This window comes from Oratosquilla oratoria, chromosome 32 (genome assembly GCF_046742065.1).
Source record: "Oratosquilla oratoria isolate Oo_2021 chromosome 32, ASM4674206v1, whole genome shotgun sequence".
Taxonomy (NCBI): domain Eukaryota; kingdom Metazoa; phylum Arthropoda; class Malacostraca; order Stomatopoda; family Squillidae; genus Oratosquilla; species Oratosquilla oratoria.
Window position 1 is genome coordinate 22,347,786 of NC_134808.1, and position 12,500 is coordinate 22,360,285.

Below are 12,500 nucleotides of genomic sequence, written 5' to 3' on the forward strand. Positions count from 1 at the left end.
TGGCGCCAGTCGGGATTAAAGAAAATAGGATCACCCAAAACGGAAGGTGTTAATCGAGACGGGTTTTAATCGCGTGCATCACGGAAGGGAAGGGCGGTTCGGAGATGAATAAAATAAACTGGCGACGGCAGGACTAAAAGGAAAATTTGGCGTCTCGTTGACGATAAACAGCGCTTCTGTCCTTAGGAACATTGCAGCGCCTAAGAGGTGAAAACATAGTAGAGGAGAAGTGTAAGAGACGTTAGAAAGGATGGGTAGAAGAAAGTAAAAATAACCATCCATCCTTATTCATTGGAGTTCGTTTCCGATCGATAAGAGAAAAATGCGTGACTCTGGTCCGTAGGGGTGTGACCTTATTCATTGGAATTCGTTTCCGATCGATAAGAGAAAAATGCGTGACTCTGGTCCGTAAGGATGTGGATCAAATTCTGAAGATACTGACCACCTTATGTAGGCAATACGCTGTGCTGGACTGAAAGGGAAAAGGCTACACTACATGGAAATGGCTAATAGCGAAGACTGACCGATAAGGATAGAAGAAGAGAATGATGAGGAGTACAGTAGTACTGCTGAGGTCTTCTCCGTTATCAATCAACGCTTACTTCGCTTCTCTATGACCGAGGACCCATGACACTTATGACTCTTCTCGATACTTCAAAAATAATTCGACTGTTGTCTGTGTTGTGTGAATGTAGCTCTTTATTACCAGCTATTATGAAGAGGAAAGCAGTTCTCCGTTGTCAGCATTATGTAAAAATTTAAAATAACCTAGAGATCTTGGTCACGACCTGAAGACCAAATGCCAGCCTCTGCAGGTTGCAACTCCTTGGGGACGTGAGGAGATTACCGGACTTTATAATGAGCGACGGGGAGACTGTCCTCTCCGACGTAGGACCACCATGTACAGGAGTTTCTCAACGACTCTAGGGTCTCCATTGTAGTGACAAAGTATTAATGGGAGAAGTGTTATAGCTTGATAAAGGCAATGAAGAAAGGACTCCGTCATGTAATAGTAGAAAGAATCTAATGAGTTCAGCTGAAAGTATTTTGACCTCGTATGTGATAGGTGCTAAGATAAGAGGGAGGGTGGAGGGGGTGGAGTGTACTTAGGGATGGAATGGGTGGGAATGGTTTTATGCCTTTTTCTTTTTGGCTACCTCCCTTGTAAGGGGGAAAAAGCCTTGGTATATGTACAGTATGTATGTATGTGTTAGGTGGTACTCTGCATTTTGTTCTCGTTGGCGTCAAGCCATTATGGCACCTCCTCAGTGGAGAAGGGCCAGAACTCATCCCAATCAAAAATTAATAAATAAATACATAAAAATTTCTGTCACACTCCCAGTCGGTGGTAAGTGAGAAACCCGTGAGAGGACAAAGCCTCAGCAGTTGCAACAATCCACTTATTTCACTTACTTCCGTGGAGTCTTCTCAGTAGATTACGTAAAATGTTATTATGTCTGCTCAGAGTGTATAAAAGTTGTGCACCGTTTGTGAAGGCTTGTAATGATGATATTTTTACCAAGCCTAACAGTTGATAGTGTGTAAATCCAAGTTGTAATGTATAATCTATTTGTTCCTCTTTCTCTTCCTCTTCCTCCTCTTCCTCTTCTTCTTCTTCCTCCTCTTCTTCATTGGCTCTTTTTTTTTTTATTGAAACGTTACTCTGGTCACTGCTGCTCTCACTCCCTCGGGTATACCGTGGTCGGACAGATTCATATTCAGATTATCCTTCACAGACCTAAGAAGTCAGAAAACTCGTCTGAAAAAATAAGTAAAATAAAATAAGATAAAAATATCAATAAATAGATCATTGTCGCATCTGTACGAATAGTATGATTATAGTATTTTGAAAATAATAATAGATTTAATTTCTACTTAATTAGAACTTGATTAGGCAGTAGCCTCGAAGTACAGAACCACTGGTAATGTGTTCTTTTGGAGTAGCGTTTCCCAACCTGGGGTGCTAAGAATTGATGCACATAAAAATAACATTGATATATGTATCATTGATTACCCAGTTGTGCATATTTGACTTTTCCATGCTATTATATTTTTCTAGGGTGTTCTTATATCTTCTACAAACAATATTGTCAATTTGTTTCAGTTCTAAGGAATCGTACATACATACATACATATACCAAAGGCTTTTTCCCCCCTACACGGGGGGTAGCCAAAAAGAAAAAAGCATAGAAATAATTCCCACCCATTTCATTTCCCATATATTCCACTCCCCTCCACCCTCCTCCCTCCCTCCTATCTTGGCATCTCCTGGATGACGGGTCATCCCTGCATCCTGTCCACTGCCCTTCTAAGGAATCAAGAAAATAAATTATCAAGAAGTACACTTCACTTTCTTTTATCCTTATAATAACAAGATAGGGGAGCTGGACAGCTTAGACATGACAACAGGGGGTGCTATGGTCGGAAAAGGTTGGGAAACGCTGTTTTAGAGAAAGATATTAGTACAAATCCTTCCAGCAACCAGTGATGTCTTATTCATATGTTGGTATGACATTCACCGGACAACTCTTCAACTAAGGGATGAACCCCAGCTGCTGAACAAAATCGCTCGCCAATTCTGCCGCAACAGTCTGTTAAAAAAAAAATTCAGCACATCACCGGGTGGTCGGAAGTCGCATATAGAAATACTATATAGAATGTGGATGAAATAATAAAATACAAGAAATCATTCAATGTAAGACATGTAAGATATGTAAGACATCAACATGTAAGACATCAACATATAAGACATCAAGAAAAACAAGAAACCTTAAGGAGCTGTCGATATAAAGAATATAGCTTCACATCTACAGCCATATCCACACTGACCATAAGCCGCCACACTATCACGATTCTCGTATGTTGTGAATTTGAAAAGCTGCAGGACAACTTCTCTTACAGTATTCTAAGCATCACTAAGGACAAGGAAATAATGTGTCTAATATTCATAAATATCTAACTTCCTTTAGTTCCTCATTCGGTTTCTCAACATATGACGCAAAGGTATATGACATTTGAAGATTCGAAAAATAAAAGATCATAAACGAAGTCGTTTCTACGCAAACGAACTCACTTGACTCGTGATAGTGTGACCGGGGCAATAAATACTATACATATGGACCCATAGATAAACCGAGTTAGACAGGGCAAAACCCTCAGATTAGGTTTGGGTTTACGGGTGTCAAAGAGCTGTGTGACTTTGGCCTGAAATTTATACAAAATTTGTTGTTATGGACCGTATTTTACCTGCGCTTCTATCCTTGTAGACAATTCCCCTCCACTGTCGTGTATGTAAGTCAGATAGATAAATGAATCTCCTGGCATTTGGATTTATTTTGTAAGTTGGTACATTGAAATTTGATAAGACATAGTGCCATACTTAAGCTTCGTTTACACGGGGCAAATTGAGAGGCAAGCCAAGTGTGCAAGTTACTTGCCGTGTGTAAACATCTACTTGACAAAGAAAATTTATGTTTACACACAACAAGTAAAATTGTAGCAAGTAACTTGCACAGTTGAATTGCCTCTTAACTTGCCCCGTGTAAACGAGGCTTTACAACAGGTGAAAACGACGGGCTGTAGAAGTAGTGAGGAGCCTACGCCAGGAGCCGCGTAACTGCAGCCAAAGCTGTCACCTTTGCCCTATGTGCTTCTTGGGCTGTTGGGGCAGGTAACAGTCATTGCTGAGAATCGAAGACAAGTGGGGGATTCGAACCCACAACTAAGAGAATGCGAGACAACATTAACGCAAGCAAGCATGAAGGCTTTCTGACTTGCGAGAAACGAAAAGAAATTCTCAAGACTTGTGGGGAGGGGAGAGCGAAGTTGGAGAGTGACATGATGGGGTGCGGGGAGGAGGTGAGGAGGAGGAAGAGGAGGAGGAGGAGGAGGAGCAGCGCCAGGGTGCCATTCCTCTTCATGAAGGTTTTCCTCCTCAGCTCTGCCGCGGATTCCTGACGCTTCCCTAGCTTCCTCTCGCGCAGTTTCGTCTGTTTCTTTGACTTTTGTCCCCCCCAACCCCACTTATTTTTATTTTATTTTACTTATTTATTTATCTTTTTATTTATTTACGTTTTGCCTTGATTTGTCATGTCTCGGGTTTGTTTCGTAAATGCGTGGGCACGAGTTCGATTCTCAACAGTGATCAATATTTGTCAGAAGTGTCCGAAAATAAAGGACAAATGGGACAACTTCACCCACAACTTTCGATTCTTGTCATGAAACTCCCTCTCACCCAAAGGTGTCCTGTTCTCGACAATTTTAGTTTTTTTTCTCATTTTTTATTTTAGAATTGCTATGTTGCCACCAGTGACCGTTTTTTTTTGTACAATGCTTTGATCGAATGTGTTTCTTTTAATCGATTAATCAGAGATCTTAATTGTGATGCTATTTGACTGCTGTCGCTGCTTTATCAAGTCGATCATTTGCAATCTTTCTCTTTATGTCGGCTGCTGTTGAGTTTTATGTAAAATGTTCAATAGCATCCTTTGTTTTGTTATTTCGTGCGTCCTATTCATTCAATATGTTATCAATCTATTTGTTTATCAATTAATTAAGTGATTTATTCATTTATGTATTTACTTACCAAACTGTATATTTGTTGACTTATTTACTTGCTACTTGTTCATTTATCTGTCTGCCTGACTGTCTGCCCGTCTATTTGCCTACCTGCTTATTTTGATATCCATTTGCCATCTCCAAACCATTTAGTAGCTCCCGAAGCTTTTCGTTCCGCCAAGTCATTATAATGCCTTGGCGACAACAGTAATTACGGCTGTCGTAGCGCCACATCCGGACCGCGGATCCGCTGCCCGCCTCGCCGTTGCTTAGGGACTACGGCGGGCATCCTTCAGCGGGAGAGCCCTTCCTGTGAGTGTCCTGCCAGTCTGCACTGCGCACTTCCTTCCCATGGACCCTGGCCGTATCCTTTCGCCCAGGCCAGGGCGTCCTGTGACGGGCGTCGGCACTGAAACGTGTCATAGCCCCAAGCGCTGTAATGACGGGAAAGATGTTGCTAATAACCGTCTTGCCACATTTTTTTAAATCCACGCAGGTATATATATATATATATATATATATATATATATATATATATATATATATATATATACATATTTATATATAAATATATATATATATATTCATATAAATACATACATGTTTATATATATATATATATATATGTATATATATATATATATATATATATATATATGTACATATATATATATATATATATATATATATATATATAGTAGATTGTGTGTGTATGTATACATATAGGTATATAAATGAGCCAACTTATATTTAATTCCCTGAGTCATTCAAAGCATCTATCACTATGCCATTTTCCTGGTGTTTTCCTCGTTTTGTACTCTTGAGCGCAAACGCTATTTCTTCATTTGTAACTTCTGATACATGACTATCGTCTACAGATGATTTTACTGACTGGCCTGTGGTATTTGAGGATTAAAACTTGGTGAAATTTCTATTCTCTTTCTATCACTCTATTTTGATTAATTATGTCTTTGTTTCTGTCTTTCAAAGAAAAAAAAAAAGATAATGATAATCTTCTACGTCCCTAAATCAACTTCGTGCTTCTCTTGTGTAATGTTTTTATCTTTCTGGATTTTTTCCTCCATACCGCCTGTTATGTTTTCTTTTCTCTGATTTTTTTATAGGCTTATCAATTTCAGCCCTGTCTAATTTGTCCCACCCTTGCTTTTGATATGCATAGCCTTTCTTCTTTTCATTAGCTCATTCGTTTCTTTGGAATATTTAGTATCTCTGATGTCTTTTTATACTTCCTAATTTCTCCACTTATACCCTAACTGTACTCGCTAGATTGCAATTCATAATCTATATGATGTTCTTGGTATAACTTAGAGCATCAAATATGTTTTTATTTAATTTCCATCTGAAATTTCTTTTGTTAGCCTTTAACTTCGCAAGGCTTATCTTCCTTTTGAAAAATATGTTATTCCTCTCAGCAACCTACTATTCCATGATCAATTTCTATATTTACTTTATAACTAATTTTGCTAATGTTGTTGCTCTCATCTGATATAAAATTTATTTTTGTTGTTCCATTTCAATTGTTCTAATCCCAAATGTAACCTACACCTTTTTCAAAGTGGTCATTATTTCAGTATTTTAGTAGTATATGTATGTGCATATATGTATGTATATGAATATATATATATATATATATATATATATTGTGTGTGTGTGCGTGTTTGTGTGTGTATGTATATATGTGTATACAAAGGTTTTGTGCGTGTATGTGTGTGTGTGTATGAATGCGCGCGCATGCGTAATCCTATGGAGTGATCTTTTTTCTGAAACCATGTTGAGTAGTACATATTCTTTGTTTTTCCAAGGATCAGAGTTTCTGTCAATTTGGACATGATGGAGAAGCGTGTGAGGGAGATAACTGTGTTAACGCCTCTTGAAAGGAGATAGATAAAGGAAAGTATAGGCAAGGGAGGCGGACGAGGCTGCGTCCGAGGAAGGTGTGAGGGAAGGAAGATGTAAGGGGAGCAATACAAAGGAAAAGAGATAACCCTTTTTAGCGTGAGTCCCCATCCCTGCTGAATGCAGTCGCCTGGCATAATCCACGAGAAAATATATAAAGAACGGTATCATAGCGAGTGGTTGTAGTGAGACAGCCTTGACCCATCAACTGAATAAAATCGTCTGGGGTGGTCTGAAATAATACCTGTAATGCGCGTCTTCGTAGCGACGGGGCTTATTAGGCCCCGTTCACACCAGTGGTTTGAACCGCGCGGAAACTGCGTCGGTACCACATAGTCAAGGGGAAAATGCGCGGTTGTGTGTGAATGCCTCTACAGACTAAGGTTGTAACTAAGCCGCGGCGGCTGAAACTGAGCCCTGCTGTGGATGTGCTGTGTCTTGCTGCACTGCGTCTGACCCAGGGAGTGAGCGGGAGGTAGGGATGGCCATTCACAAGGGGTTAAGAGTTTTTTTTTTTTTTTTTTTTTTTTTTTTTTTTTTTTTTTTTTTTTTTTTTTTTTTTTTTTTTTTTTTTTTTTTTTTTTTTTTTTTTTTTTTTTTTAAGGGAAACAAGTGGATGTGGGATGAGTGTTGTGGGGGTTGCATGCCTTGGCTGGGCACTTTATGAATTGGGAAGAAGCCATTTGGTGTATAAATAGTTTGCTCTTGTATACGGGAAGAAGCTTCTCAGTATACAGATAGATTGAGAATGAGTTACGTGAATTGAAGTACATATATCTCATCCTTATGACAATTCCTAAATTGGGACTTTGACGATCAATATAATTGACATAATATATTGGCTCAATACGACATTCCTCCCCACCTAAACAACTCTTTTAGTGCTATTTAATCATAAAGAGTAAGGAAGAGTGCCTCAGTGGTTAATCAGGAAGAGTTTCAACCTCTCTTACCATGATGACCATAGGCTCTCAGCATCTTTTCATGTGGACAACTTATGTACTGCAGTTGCTGGTACTGCTGAGATTAAGAGGGCTGTTTACAAATGGCAACGAAAGAGTGTTTAAAAAAACACAAGAGAGACATGAACTGTGTTAAAAAATGTAAGGAAAGTCGAGAGGTGAGGAATAAACGCTATTATGATAGTGAAATGAAAAAATGAGAAAAGAATGACTGAAGATATCTGATGAAATGATGAAAGAGTGTATAAAAAAATAGTAGATGAATAAGGCACACTAAACGGAAGAGTTGTGCACTGATGAATAACTAGGGAATGAAGAACAAGTGGTTGAAATATCTCCAAAACATCGGTGAGCAATGAGAAAGGAGTGGTAGAAGAGTTAGGTGAGAGTGAACAAAGAGTGAAATAAGATTGGTGAAGTAGTTAGGGAAAAGGTGACACCGAAGAGTGAATGAAGAGTGTCAGAAGAGATGGGTGAGAGTGGACAAAGGAGGGAGTGGTAGGGGAGATTGGAGGGAGTGGTGGAGGAGTTTGGAAAGAGTAATAGAGGAGTTTGAGAGGAGTGGCTGAGGAATGAGGAAGGAGCCGAGGAGGCGTGAGGTCTCAGGGTTGTTGAGAAGCGGAGCCTGGGAAAGGAAGCGGGTGAGGCACAGGGAGACGCAGATGGCTCGTCCAGGCGGTAACCAAGCCAGCTGACCCTTGCGCCCTGGATCTGTTAGGACCGGGAGGGGGAGAGGAGGAAGGAACAGGGACGGGGCTCGGAGGGGGAAGTGTACAGGCAGAAGGAGGTCAAGTTAAGGTGAATAGGAGGGAGACGAGAAGATACGTCAGTGTGAGGAGGAGGATGGGGACCTTTAGGAGAGAAGGAAGGAGGAGGTGGGAAGGAGAAAAGAATAAGGAAAGGTGCAAGGAGGGAGAAAGAGAATGTGAAGTGTAAGATAGAGAGAAAATGTGGGAGATGCGAAGAAAACGGGAGAACAGATTTGAATATGAAGGAACATGGACATATGATCATCTTTTAAATACTATGCCCTCCTAGTTGTGTCTATTGGGGTAAAGAAATATCAAATGACTTTACTCAGCAGAGTTTGGGTTATTGATTGTCAAAGATCCCGTTTCTGTTTGGATCTACATATCAAAGGAATAAAATTAGCCATAGATGAAGAATGTGGACACTGTAAACGGTACAGAATTTACAAGAACGATAATGTAATATATTAGATATCATTGAGGTCCTGACTTCTAAGAAAGAAAATCTACCATTAGTAAGCAGAATTTCTGCATTGGTTCTGCTTATGAAAATCAACAGAAGTTTTATGGATAAACTAATTAATCATATAAATCTATCTGGAAAAACAGGTTAAAATCTACTTTCTATTGTAAGAAAGTGTTTGCTAAAGCTGGTGATTCGTTTGGTGTTTTTGTTATGGCTAACGACAAATTATTTCAATCGGCTTTGGGAAAAGCCTCACCAATCAACTCTGTTCTTTCTATCTCTGGAAATGACTCTTTTCGTATCGAAGGAACTAAACAAGAGAAACGTGGTAATGTGAGGAAACGAATGACGCAAGGAATCCACATACCATGGCTGACGCTTGGACGAAATGTGGACGCTCGCCGTAGGTAACAAATGAAGTCTAAGTAGACTATGGATGACGGCTGGATGTGTCGGGCGTCTGTTGGATGGCAGTCAGATGACGAATGGATGCTGAGCGGATGTTCAGTATCGCTGTCCTCTCCTGTTTGTCGTGATTGGATGACTAACGCCGCAGCGTGTCTGTCTTGTGATGCCCTTGCATGTACGTATGTGTGTTCGTACGTACCAGTGTACGTACGGACCCTCCGTATCATATATTTGCGCTCGTCGTGTTCCTTCTCGTACTCTTGCTCGTCGCCGTGGTGCTTAAACCATTTACTTTCCCCAAGATGAATAAAATTGTCCGGCGATCCATAGAATAAGAGTCTTAAATGGCCCTAAAATGACCCAGTAATCCAAAAGTTGATCGAAATAGTATGGAGAAAGAAATCATATATATATATATATATATATATATGTAATATATATATATATATATAGATAGATAGATAGATAGGTAGATATAGATATATATATGTATATATATATTTTTTCTTTTTCTTTTATTTCTTTTCATTCTTTCGTTCCTTTTTTTTTTATCTTTCATTCTTTTGTTTATTTGCTTTTTCTTTCCGTTCCTTCTTTTTATACCCAAAGGATTAACCCATCCTGAGTTAAACTTTAAGACAACGAAAGTAAAATCCCTGAATGAACAAAAATGAAGCAACACACCAAAATAGGTTAATCTTACGTATTTCGTATCCTTCCGGTCTAATAATAACCTACTAGTCTCTGTTAGGTTTTGCTTTAGCCATTGTATTTGCCTAATTGTAACATAATGGGTAGGAGCTATTCTCGTGGGGTCCCGTCTTTGTGTATAAGGCAACTCGCACACCTATGCAACCAGTTGCATGAAACCGATCATAACGGATGCCTACATTATGAAAGAATTATTCCCTTTAATGTATGGACATATGATTTTCCTTTATTTGTTATTTCAGAAATATATGTACTTAATTGCCACTGGACAGACGTACAGGGAATACTGTATAAGCATCCGTTGCGATCGGTTTCATGCAACTGGTTTCGTCGATGTGCGAGCTTCTAACCCGAACACGCTCAGCCTAAAGATCTTTTCTGAGTTAAACGTTTGGCATCAACCAGAATGAAGTATCTAAAGTTTGTCACATATGGAAATATGAGGAGTCTTTCTTGAGTTAGCCAGAAGAAAATGTGTCAAGTGTGCCATGTTTTGGTGTCCTCTGACCCAATGAGGAGGGTTGGGAGGAAGCCAGCTGTGACTGTGGAGGTGCTGTGCTTCGCTGCGTTGTTTTCGACCCGAGGAATGTGGCGGGGATCAGGGATGACCTTTTATCCATAAGGTGGAGGGGTATTGAATGGGTTTTGATACATATAAAGTGAAAATCAATATGTGCTTTCCCGCATTTTCGTCTGTTCTTGGAGACTGCAACCCTTAGAAAAGATAAATTCAATTACAACATTATATATTCTTCTGACAATATTTCACCAGTAGGTAGGATTTTTTTTTTTTTTTTTTTTTTTTTTTTTTTTTTTAATAAATCTACCCATTCAGGCTTTTGGTGTGCAAGAGGTAAAGGAGTTAGAAATTAAGATATTCATATCGAAGCGTTTCTCATCAAGCAAAATAAAAACGCATCACACCAACCTTAGGATCCCTATAATCATGATCAGTATATGTTAACAACAATAATATTGTCAATGTTTCTAATAGTGACAATCATTAGAGCTTTCAGTATTAACAGGCTCTTGATCGATCTAAACCCGATTATGCGACCTGGTTCCACCCTCACCCCCTCTTCTGAATGAAATGCAAAGGCCTTTGACCCAGTAGACTCTTCTCCAGGACTCCAAGTGGGGGCTGACTCGCATCTGAGTCTTTTTTTTTTTTTTTTTTTACGTCGACAAGTCATCCCTGAAACCTTCCCTGGCGTGTAGCACTGTTCCTCTCACGCCAGTCTAAAGATCATTTCTCCCTGGCATTCCCTTTGATAGCAATGGGATCATGCTGTCTCGCAGCTACGCGTCTCCTGTCGTATATTCCTCACCACCTTCTTGTTAATATTAACGCCTCTCGCACCTTCAGACACTGGGATGGCACTCGGGGTGACCAAATTTAGCATAACTATGCTAAGTCTAGCATATTTTCCTTAAAAGTAATACTATATTAATCAGAATATATAATAGAAACCGATCGTATTAAGAGGAACAAAAGATTTATTATGACTTCTGTCAATCTAGCACAATTTCAGCTGCTGTCTAGCGTATTCGCGCTTGAGAAGTCTGGTCATCCTGTTGGTACTCTGTCCAAGCCAAAGGGATTTAACCCAGCGAATTTCACGTCCATAGGAACGTCATCATTTCCTACTGTCGCTAATGAGATATAAAAGAGAGAGAATGTGTGTGTGTGAGAGAGAGAGAGAGAGAGAGAGAGAAAGGGAGGAAGAGGGAGAGAGAAATAGAGAGAGAGAGAAATAGAGAGAGAGCGGTCCTCTAAATCTCTCGTTCCTTGACGCCCTTCAAGACCTCTTGGTCTTCGTCATCGCAGTTGACGGCAATCATCCTCCGACATTAAGGTCCAACCTGGACCTTCTGGACGCCTCCTCGGCCGCTCAGAAGCTTTCTTAAGGTCATTGCCACCTCCGACATCCTCCTTTCATCCGTAAGGGAAGGTTTGTTTTTTCAATGGTTACGTCGACGCCAAAGACTTAGAACTACCAGATCATATTAAGTATTCAATAACAAGCATTTCCTTCTTCTCCTCCTCCTCCCCTCCTCCTCCTCCCCTCCTCCTCCAACCCTCCTCCTCCTCCCCTCCTCCTCCCCTCCTCCTCCTCCCCTCCTCCCCTCCTCCCCTCCTCCTCCCTTCCTCCTCCCCTCCTCCTCCCCACCTCCTCCTCCCCCTCCTCCTCCCCTCCTCCCCTCCTCCTCCCCTCCTCCCCTCCTCCTCCCCTCCTCCTCCCCTCCTCCCCTCCTCCTCCTCCCCTCCTCCTCCTCCCCTCCTCCTCCTCCTTCTAACCCTCATCTTCCTTCCCCTCCTCCTCCTCCCCTCCTCCCCTCCTCCTCCCCCTCCTTCTTCTAACCCTCTTCTTCCTCCTCCTCCTCCTCCTCCTCCTCCTCCTCCCCTTCCTCGTACTCCTTCGCCACATCCTACTCCATCTACTCATCCTCATCCTCATCCTTTTTCTTTTATTTTCCCTTTCCCTTCTCATTATCATTCCCATTCTTAATCGCATTCTCGTTCTCCTCTTTTTCTTTTTCTTTCTCCTTCTTCTATATTTCCCTACCATTTTCCTCTTTCTCCTCTTTCTACTTTTTCTGACTCCACTTCTATTTCTCCTTCTCCACTTCCTTCACCTCCTTATACTTTTAATTTTCATTTCCCTTCTCCTTTTCCTCCTTTTCCTTTTTCTATTTCTTTTACCTATTCCTCTCCTTTTCTTCCTTTTC

At 40.5% G+C, this 12,500-nt stretch overlaps 1 protein-coding gene and 1 long non-coding RNA gene across 13 annotated transcripts in view; one reads left to right on the forward strand and one right to left on the reverse strand.

Moving 5' to 3' along the window:
- Positions 1 to 9,302, reverse strand: part of LOC143017628 (uncharacterized) — a 19,700-nt gene extending 10,398 nt beyond the window's left edge. The window contains exons 1-2 of the long non-coding RNA XR_012965673.1: positions 9,019 to 9,302; positions 1,414 to 1,759 (exon numbers count right to left, since the gene is read on the reverse strand). This is a non-coding gene — a long non-coding RNA (uncharacterized LOC143017628). The remainder of the gene's footprint in view (positions 1 to 1,413; positions 1,760 to 9,018) is intronic.
- pros (homeobox protein prospero) overlaps positions 1 to 12,500 on the forward strand; it is a 2,108,934-nt gene that overhangs the window by 1,794,229 nt on the left and 302,205 nt on the right. The window lies entirely within an intron of this gene.